Consider the following 9,542-nt stretch of genomic DNA (forward strand, 5'->3'; position numbering starts at 1 on the left):
TAAAAAATTCTCAAAAGACCTAAAACAAAGATTGAATCAGTAATCAAAAGTCTCCCAAAAAGATAGTCCTGGAGCAAATACTTTCATCAGTGAATTCTATTAAGTATTCGATGAAATATTAACACCAAGAATTCTCAAATTCTTCCAAGAAATTGGAGAAGTGCTTTCTAAAACTCTTTCTGTGAGGCCATCACTACCCTGATATCAAATTCAGATAAAGATATTACAAGAAAAAATAAAAACTAATACATTTTATAAATATAACACAAATATCCTCAACACAAAAGCAAATAAAATCCAACAGCATATTAAACAGATTTTTCAGTATAACCATATGGGATTTGTCCTGGGAATTTAAGGATGTTTCAACATAAGAAAATCAATCAATGTAATACATTACATTCATAGAAATAATAGAAGAAAACATTATTATCTCAGTTGACAAAGAAAAATCATTTGACAAAATCCAGTACCCTTTAATCATAAAAACTCAGAAACCTAGAAATAGAAAATTCCTCATCATGATAACAGGTAGTTGTGAAAATTCCACAGCTAACATGGTACTTGGTGGTGAAAGACTTAGGTTTCCTCTAAGATCAAGAACAAGATAAGACTGCCAAATTTTATTGCTGCTATTCGCCATTGTAATAGAAGTTCTATCCAGAGCTATTCTATAAGAAAAAATAAAAATAAAAAAAACATACTAATTGGAAAGAACAAAAGTAGTATTATCTGTATTTACTGCTGGTATGATTTTTTTAATACATATAGACACAAATAATCCAAAAGACAGCCATTAGAGCTAATAATCCAATTTAGCAAAGTTGCAGGGCACAAGGACAACACTAAAAATTCATTTGTGTTTCTATACAACAGGAATAAACTATCCAAAGGAAATAAGAAAACAATTAAGTTTACAATAGCATCTAAAATAATTAAATATTTTACAGTATATCTAACCAGAGAGGTGAAGGATTTGTATGCTGAAAGCTATAAAATATTTCTGAAAGAAATTTTAGAAGGCTTAAATAAATGGAAAAACACTGTATGTCCATGGTTACAAAGACTTAGCATTGTTAAGATGTCAACAGTATCCAAAATGATCTACAAATTCAATGCAACAAAAATTCAGCCTTCTTCACACAAATGGAAAACCTGATCCTCAAATTTATACAGACTTGGAATGGGTTCTTAATAATCATAAAAGTCTTGAAAAAGAAAAGAAGTTAAGTTGGAGGATTCACACTTCTCAACTTCAAAACTTAATACAAAGCTACAGCAATTAAAACAGTATTGTACTTGCATAAGAATACATAGGCCAGTGGAATAAAGTAGAGAGACCGCAGAAGTAAACAAAAAATCAGTAGTCAGTTGGTTTTCAACAAGGGTCCCAGACCTGTCAATGGAGAAAAGACAGTCTTCAATAAATGATGCAGGGAAACTGAATATCCATATGCAAAAGACAGAAGTTGGACCCTTATCTTACACCATATACAAAAAATAACTCAAGATGAATTCATGACCTAATTTAAGAGATAAAACTAGGGGCGCCTGGGTGGCTCAGTCGGTCAAGCGGCTGACTTCAGCTCAGGTCATGATCTTGCGGTCCGTGAGTTCGAGCCCCACGTCGGGCTCTGTGCTGACAGCTCAGAGCCTGGAGCCTGTTTCAGATTCTGTGTCTCCCTCTCTCTGACCCTCCCCCATTCATGCTCTGTCTCTCTCTGTCTCAAAGATAAATAAACGCTAAAAAAAAAAAAGAGATAAAACTATAAGGTAAAACTCTCTTAAAAAAAACTATAAAACTCTCATAAGAAAACATTTGAGGAAAACTTCATGGCATTGAATTTGATGATGATTTCATGGACATGACATCAAACTGCACAGACAACAACAACAAAAATAGATAAATTGCACTTCATTAAAATTAACAACCTTTGTACATCAGAATATACTATCAAAGAAGTGAACAGATAACATGAATGGGAGAAAATATTTGGAATTGATATATTTGAAAAGTGATTAATATCCAGAACATGTAAAGAATGCCTAAAACTAAATAACAAGAAATTAAATAACCCAATTAAGAATGGGTAAAGGACTTAAGTAGACATTTCTCCCAAGAAGGTATACAAATGGTTAATAAGCACATGAAAAGATGTTTAACATTTTCAGGCATTAGTAAAATGCAAATCAAAACCACAATGAAAAACCATTTTATACTTACTAGGAAAACTATAATGTTTTAAAGAAAGGAAAATACTGGTGATATTTTGATAGAGATTGCATTAAACATGTTGATTGCTTTGGGTACTACAGACATTTTAACAGTGTTTGTTCTTCCAATAAATGAACATGGAACATAGCAAGTGTTAGCAAGGATGTGGAGAAACTAGAACCCTTGTACATTGCTGGTGGGAATGTAAAATAGTGTGGTCAGTGTGGAAAACAGATTGGCAGCTTCTTACATGGTTACAGACAGAACTACCATATGACCCAGCAATTTCACACCTAGCTATATACCCAAAGTAATTGCAAGGACTTACTTAAATAGATAGGTCTATATCAGTGTTTTTGCATTATTATTCACAATAGCTAAAAGGTGTAAACAACCTAAGTGTTCATTGGCAGATGAATGGGTACACAATATTTGATAAATACATTCAATGAGAATTTTAATTAGCCACAAGAAGGAATGAAATTCTGATATATACTACACCATAGGTTGACGATAAGAAATTATGCTTATTGGTAAGGCAGGCACAAAAGTGCAAATACATATTTCCACTTGTGTGAGGTATCTAGAATGGGCAAATTTATGGAGACATAAAGTAAAATAGTAGTTAGTAGTAGTAGTAGGGGCTTAGGGGAGGAGGAAAAGGGGAGTTATTGTTTATTGGGCATGGTGTTTTTGTTGTGAATGATGAGAATGCTTTGGTATAAATAGTAGTGATGGTTATAAACCATTGTGAATGTATTTAATGCAACTGAAATATATACCTAATAGTGGTTAACGTGATAAATATTATGTATGTATATTTTACCATAATAAGTTAATGGCATTTGGTCAAGTGTGACCTATTTGGGAAAAAATAACAAAATGTATTCCCCCAAAATAAACTGTAATTGGTTCAAAGATTTAAATGCAAATTTTGAAATATAAAAGTACTAGGAGAATATATTAGAGACTTTTCTTAACCTATATTCTTGGTGAGAGAAAATTGCATTGCAGGTTAGATAGGAATCAGTGGGTACATTTGAAAAAAAGTTTGATAAAGCTGAATGATAATGTTAACATGATTCAGGGGTGCCTAGTGGCTCAGTTGGTTAAGCATCTGACTCTTGATTTCAGCTCAGATAATGATCTCATGGTTTGTGGGATCGAGCCTCACATCAGGCTCTGCACTGCAGAGTTGGTTTGGGATTCTCTCTCTCTCTCTCTCTCTCTCTCTCTCTCTCTCTCTCTCTCTCCCCCTCTGTCTCTCTCTCTGTCTCTCTGTCTCTCTCTCAAAATAAACATTAAAAAATGTTTAAAAAATAAATCAATATCAAACATGATTCATAATACCATTAACATTTGCTGGTGAATTAATCTTATATATAGAAAATTCTAAGAAATCTACTAAAAAACTATTAAAACTAGTAAGTTCAGCAAATTTTCATGATAAAATACAAATATGCAAAAATCATTTGTATTTCTATACAGTAGTAATGAGCAAATCAACAAAAAATTTGAAAAACAACTATATAATAGCATCAGAAAAAATTTTTTAGGGGCGCCTGGGTGGCGCAGTCGGTTAAGCGTCCGACTTCAGCCAGGTCACGATCTCGCGGTCCGTGAGTTCGAGCCCCGCATCGGGCTCTGGGCTGATGGCTCAGAGCCTGGAGCCTGCGTCCGATTCTGTGTCTCCCTCTCTCTCTGCCCCTCCCCTGTTCATGCTCTGTCTCTCTCTGTCCCAAAAATAAATAAACGTTGAAAAAAAAAATAAAAAAAAAAAAGAAAAAAATTTTTAAGCCAAAAATAAGTGTAAAATTTATACACTGAAAATACAAAATATTGAAAGGAATTTAAAAAGACCTAAACACATGGAAAGATACCCTATGTTCATGGATGGGAAAACTCAAAATTTTTAAGGTAACAGTACTAACCAGGGATGCCTGGGTAGTTCAGTTCATTGAGCATCCAACTCTTGATTTTGACTCAGGTCATGATCTCATGGTTCAAGGGATTGAGCGCTGCATCAGGCTCCATATGGAGCATCCCTGCTTGGGATTTTCTCTTTCTCTCTCTCTCTCTCTCTCTCTCTGCCCCTCCCCCCCACTCACATGCACTCATTCTTTCTCTCAAAATAAATAAACGTTAAAAAATACTAGCCAAATTGATCTACAGAGTCAATGAAATCCTTACCAAATTACAGCCTCCTTTTTTTTTCCCCAGGAACTAACAAGTTGCTTCAAAGTTTATATGAAAACTCAAGGGATCCAGAATTTCCAAAACAAACCTTAAATAGAACAAAGTTGGAAGACTCACACTATTGGATTTTGGTACTTACTACAAAGCTACAGCAATCAAGACTGTCTGTGACACACACACACACACACACACACACACACATCAAATAGAATTGAAACTTCAGAAAAAAGTCTTCACATTTACTGAGTTTTGACAATGGTGAGAGGACCATACAGTGGGGTAAGAATTGTCTTTTCAACAAATGGTTTTGGGAAAACTGGTTAGACACATGAAAAAGAATTAATTTGTATCCCTATGTCACACAATATATAAAAACTTGAAATTGATCAAAAACTTAAATATAAGACCTAAAACTATAAAACTCTTAGAGGAAAAAATAGGTATAATTATATGTTACTTTGGGTTAGGCAATAGTTTCTCACATATAATATCACAAACACAACAAAAGAAAGAATAGGCAAACTGGACATAATCAAAATTAAAACACTTTGTGCTTCAAAAGATATGATCAAGTAAGTGAAAAGTGAACCCATAGAATGAGTAAACATTTTGCAAATCATATATTTGGTAAGGGGCTTGAATCTAGAATACATAAAAAAAATGTCCCAACATAATAATATAAGGACCACTAAAAAATAAAAAAGATAACCTAATGATAAAATGGTCAAAGGATGCAGATAGATGTTTCTCCAAGGAGGATATTGCATTAAAAGAGGCCCAACATCATCAGCCACCAGGAAAAAGCAAATAAAAAAACATAAGTAGATGCTGCTTCACATCCACTAGGATGTGAAGACATAATAGTAAGTACTGGCAAGGATATAGAGATATTGGAATCCTCATACATTACTAGTGGAAATGTAAAATGGTGCAGTTGTTTTGGTAAGCAGTCTGATATTTCTTCAAATGGTGACCATATGTTCCAGCAATTCTACTGTTAGATATACATCCAAAAGAAATGGAAATGGATGCATATATCCATGCAAACTGTGCACAGATGTTTGTAGCAGCATTGCTCATAGTAGACAATAAGTGGAAACAACCAAAATGCCCATCAATTAAAATTAAATAAAATGTGGCATATTCCTATAGTGGAATAATTTTTAGCAGCAAAATAATGAAGTACTGATCATGTTACAACATGATAAGTGAGAGAAGCCAGCAGCAAATAGCTATTATATGATTCCATTTATATGAACCATCCAGAACAGAAAGTAGACTAGTTGTGGACTCTGGTTTGGGAGTAGAGGCAATGGAGTCTGACAGCTAAGAGCTGAAGGATATATTCTTGGGGTAATGAAAATGTTACAAAGTTGATTTTTATGATGAATTCACTACTCTTAATATATTAAAAGTTTTTGAGTTTACACCTTAAACTGGTGAATTGTGTGGCATAAGAATTGTATCTCAATAAAGCTGTTGCAAAATACTATAAACAAGTGAAAATACAGCATATAATGGAAACACTAGTTAGAAGATAGATGCAATTTATAGACTAGTTTTCAGAATTTGCAAAGAAATGTTACAAACCAATGGAATGAAAAACCCAATGGATAAGTAAGTAAGCAAATAGTAAGTAGTTCCGTTCATAGGAAATGAACTGAATTTGAAGTACTCAATGGCAAGATTTGAGACCCTTTTTAGTTATCAGTGTTGTTCACCAAGATTCCCTGCTGTTTAATTTTCCAAACACAGGCTTGCACTTCCCACTCCTTTTAAATACAGCTATGGCCACATACCTTGCTTTAACCAATAAAGTGGAACAGAAAGATTTTTGTCAATTCTGGGGGGGAAACTTTTAATAGCCACTGTATGATTTCTCATGATCTGTCTGCCTATTCCATGGTAATAAGTAATGTTATATATAGTGACTATTTCATCAGTTTATTTTTTAAAGTTTTTTTATTTAAATAGAGTTAACATATAATAATAATAGTTTCAGGTGCATAATATGGTGATTCAACACTTCCATACAACACCCGGTGCTCATCAGAAGTGTACTCCTTTACCTCATCACCTATTTAACCCATCCACCCAGCCACCTCCCCTCTGGTAACCATCAGTTTGTTCTCTACAGTTATGGGTCTATTTCTTCATTTGCCTCTCTCTTATTCCCCCCTATGATCATTTGCCTTTGTTCTTTTTATTATTATTTTTAGAGAGAAAGGCTATGAGCGGGAGAGAGGGGCAGAGAGAGAGAGAGTCTTAAGCAGACTCAACACTCAGTGTTGAGCCTGACATGGGGCTCAATCTCACGACCCTGGGATCATGACCTGAGCCAAAATCAAAGAGTCAGGCACTCAACCAATGGAGCCACCCAGATGCCCCTGCTTTGTTTCTTAAATTCCACATATGAGTGAAATCATGTGGTATTTGTCTTTCTCTGACTGACTTATTTTGCTTAGTATATACTTAGTATAATATATACTTAGTATATACTTAGTATAATACTAGCTCCATCCATGTCCTTTCAAATGGCAAGATTTCATTCTTCTTTATAGCTAAGTAATTATATATATATATATATATATATATATATATATATATATATATATATCACATCTTTATCCATTCATCAGTTGATGGACATCTGGGCTCTTTCCATAATTTGGCTATTGTAGATAATGCTGCTGTAAACATTAGGGTGCATTTATTCCTTCGAATTAGTATTTTTGTATTCTTTGGGTAAATACCTAGTAGTTTAGTTGCTGGGTCTTAGGATAGTTCTATTGTTAACTTTTTGAGGAAACTCCATACTGTTTTCCAGGTGTTGGCAAGGATGTGGAGAAAGGGGAACCTCACACTTTGGTCTTTCTAAGCCTAGCAGAGCCCCCAACCAACATGTGTTGGATATGTAGTGTGAACAAGAAATCTATTTTTTGGGTAAGGGGCACTAAGGAATCTACTCCTGAAATCATTGTTGCACTATATGGTAACTAATTTGGATGTAAATTTTAAAAAATAAAAAATAAAATAAAATAAAAAGAAATCTATTTTTGTTGTTTTAAGTTACTGAGATTTGGGAGTTATTTGTTACTGCTACATAATGTAGGATGATCTGACTGATATGTTCATGCACAATTGTAGAAATCCAAATCAAAATAATAGGATTCCAGTTTTTACCTGGAATATTGGCAAAAATAAAAGTGGGATAACAGCCAATGCTGACAAGATGTTTCTGAAACAGACACTTCCATTTATTGTTGGCATAGCATTCTATCTTCTGAGCTTGTCATAATTAAGAAATTTCTTATACCCATGTGTTTAGGTTATATCTATTTACCTATTATAAACAGTTCTTTTTTTAAAAAAAGTTTTTCTTTATTTTGAGAGAGTGAGAGAGAGTGAATGAGAGGGAGAGAGACAGAGAGAAAGGGGGAAATAGGATCTGAAGTGGGTTCTGTGCTGATGGCAGTGAGCCTGATGTGGTGCTCAAAATCACAAACTGTGAAATCATGACCTGAGCACTTAAGTAACTGAGCCACCCAGGTGCCCCAACAATTCTGTGATAAACATCCCTGTGGCAAATTTCTGTTGCTAAATGGCACATTTCACTTATATACTTTTATTTGTTTCAGTCCAGTTATAGTTTTTGCTCTCTTTCACTAAGCATGGTCACCTGAGTGAATTCTAGAATATTTGGTACAGACCTTGAAAACCTGTGGATACTTAAGAAAATATAACACTCACTTTATCTTCAAATAGCATAAATTTAAAAATACTGTATCTGGAATTTTTGTTTCAGTTGGAATATATAAAGAGCTTGGAAGTCATCACTCCCAAACTTATAACAAGTAAAGCTGAACAAACTAAAACTACATGGATTTTCTGGGACTCATAAAAACACCAAATTCATAGGTTAAACCATCACCACCACAATATCTGGAAAAACAGACAAATTCAAAATCACAGTTGAGATTTGCTTCCCTGAAGTAGAATCCACAGGAGCCATAAACTGGTAGGAATGCTTAAAATGGTAATTTTGATAAATTACTAAAAGCTGAGTGTGGACCAGCAGAAGGGTGAGATATTCTGTGTGTCATAGTGTTAGTTAGGCTTTTGTTGATTTCACCTTCAGAGAAACCATTCAATTCTCATGGTGAAGAGCCAAGAAGTACTCCCTCACAGATACAGCAGAAGGAAAGGAAGAATAACCATTCTGAAATGTACTCACAGCATTCTCCATAACTACCTACTATGAATGGTAAAAGTCTAGAAGAGCATTACTTCACCTGGGGAATGGCATTTTTTCAATTCCAGCCCCATCTAACATTCCTGTCTTACCTTGGGAGGAAAAAAGGTACAAAATGCTTGTGAGGTCACAGACGAGAGGAAAATACACAAATTTTGCCCACTCTAAACTTCCTGTCCTACCTAAAATGGAAAAACAAAATCTGAGAAGCACTTATAAAGATCACAACCAGGCTCACTAAAACACTTAAACCTAATAATAGAAACATAGAACGCTTCCCATTTCCCCCACACCTTTCAATAGGGCTCATGTATAGTAACAGCAGATTAAAACTAAAGAAAGTGTATATCCCAGGCCTTATTTAAGAAAAAAAAAATATCTAAAGTCATCCTTGGGTCCACAGTCCTAGCTTCATGGAATTCTGGAGTGAGAAAGAAATTCAAAGGGTCACATGCCTCACAGCTCTAAGAAGCAAGACACATAAAGCATCTTTAAATGGTTTTCTGCTTTTCCTATATTGTGTCCAAAGTTGAATATTAGATGCTCTCAAAATAATAATTTAATATTTTCCTCTCACACCCTCATCAGGAAGTCCATTTCTAATCCATCTTTCTTTTTTTTTATTATGAAACTTATTGTCAAATTGGTTTCCATACGACACCCAGTGCTCATCCCAACAGGTGCTCTCTTCAATGTCCATCACCCACTTTCCCCTCCCTCCCTCCCCTCATAAACCCTCAGTTTATTCTCAGTTTTTTTATATATATATGAAATTTATTGACAAATTGGTTTCCATACAACACCCAGTGCTCATCCCAAAAGGTGCCCTCCTCAATACCCATCACCCACCCTCCCCTCCCTCCCACCCCCCATCAACCT

Source organism: Lynx canadensis, chromosome X (assembly GCF_007474595.2).
Source record: "Lynx canadensis isolate LIC74 chromosome X, mLynCan4.pri.v2, whole genome shotgun sequence".
Lineage (NCBI taxonomy): Eukaryota > Metazoa > Chordata > Mammalia > Carnivora > Felidae > Lynx > Lynx canadensis.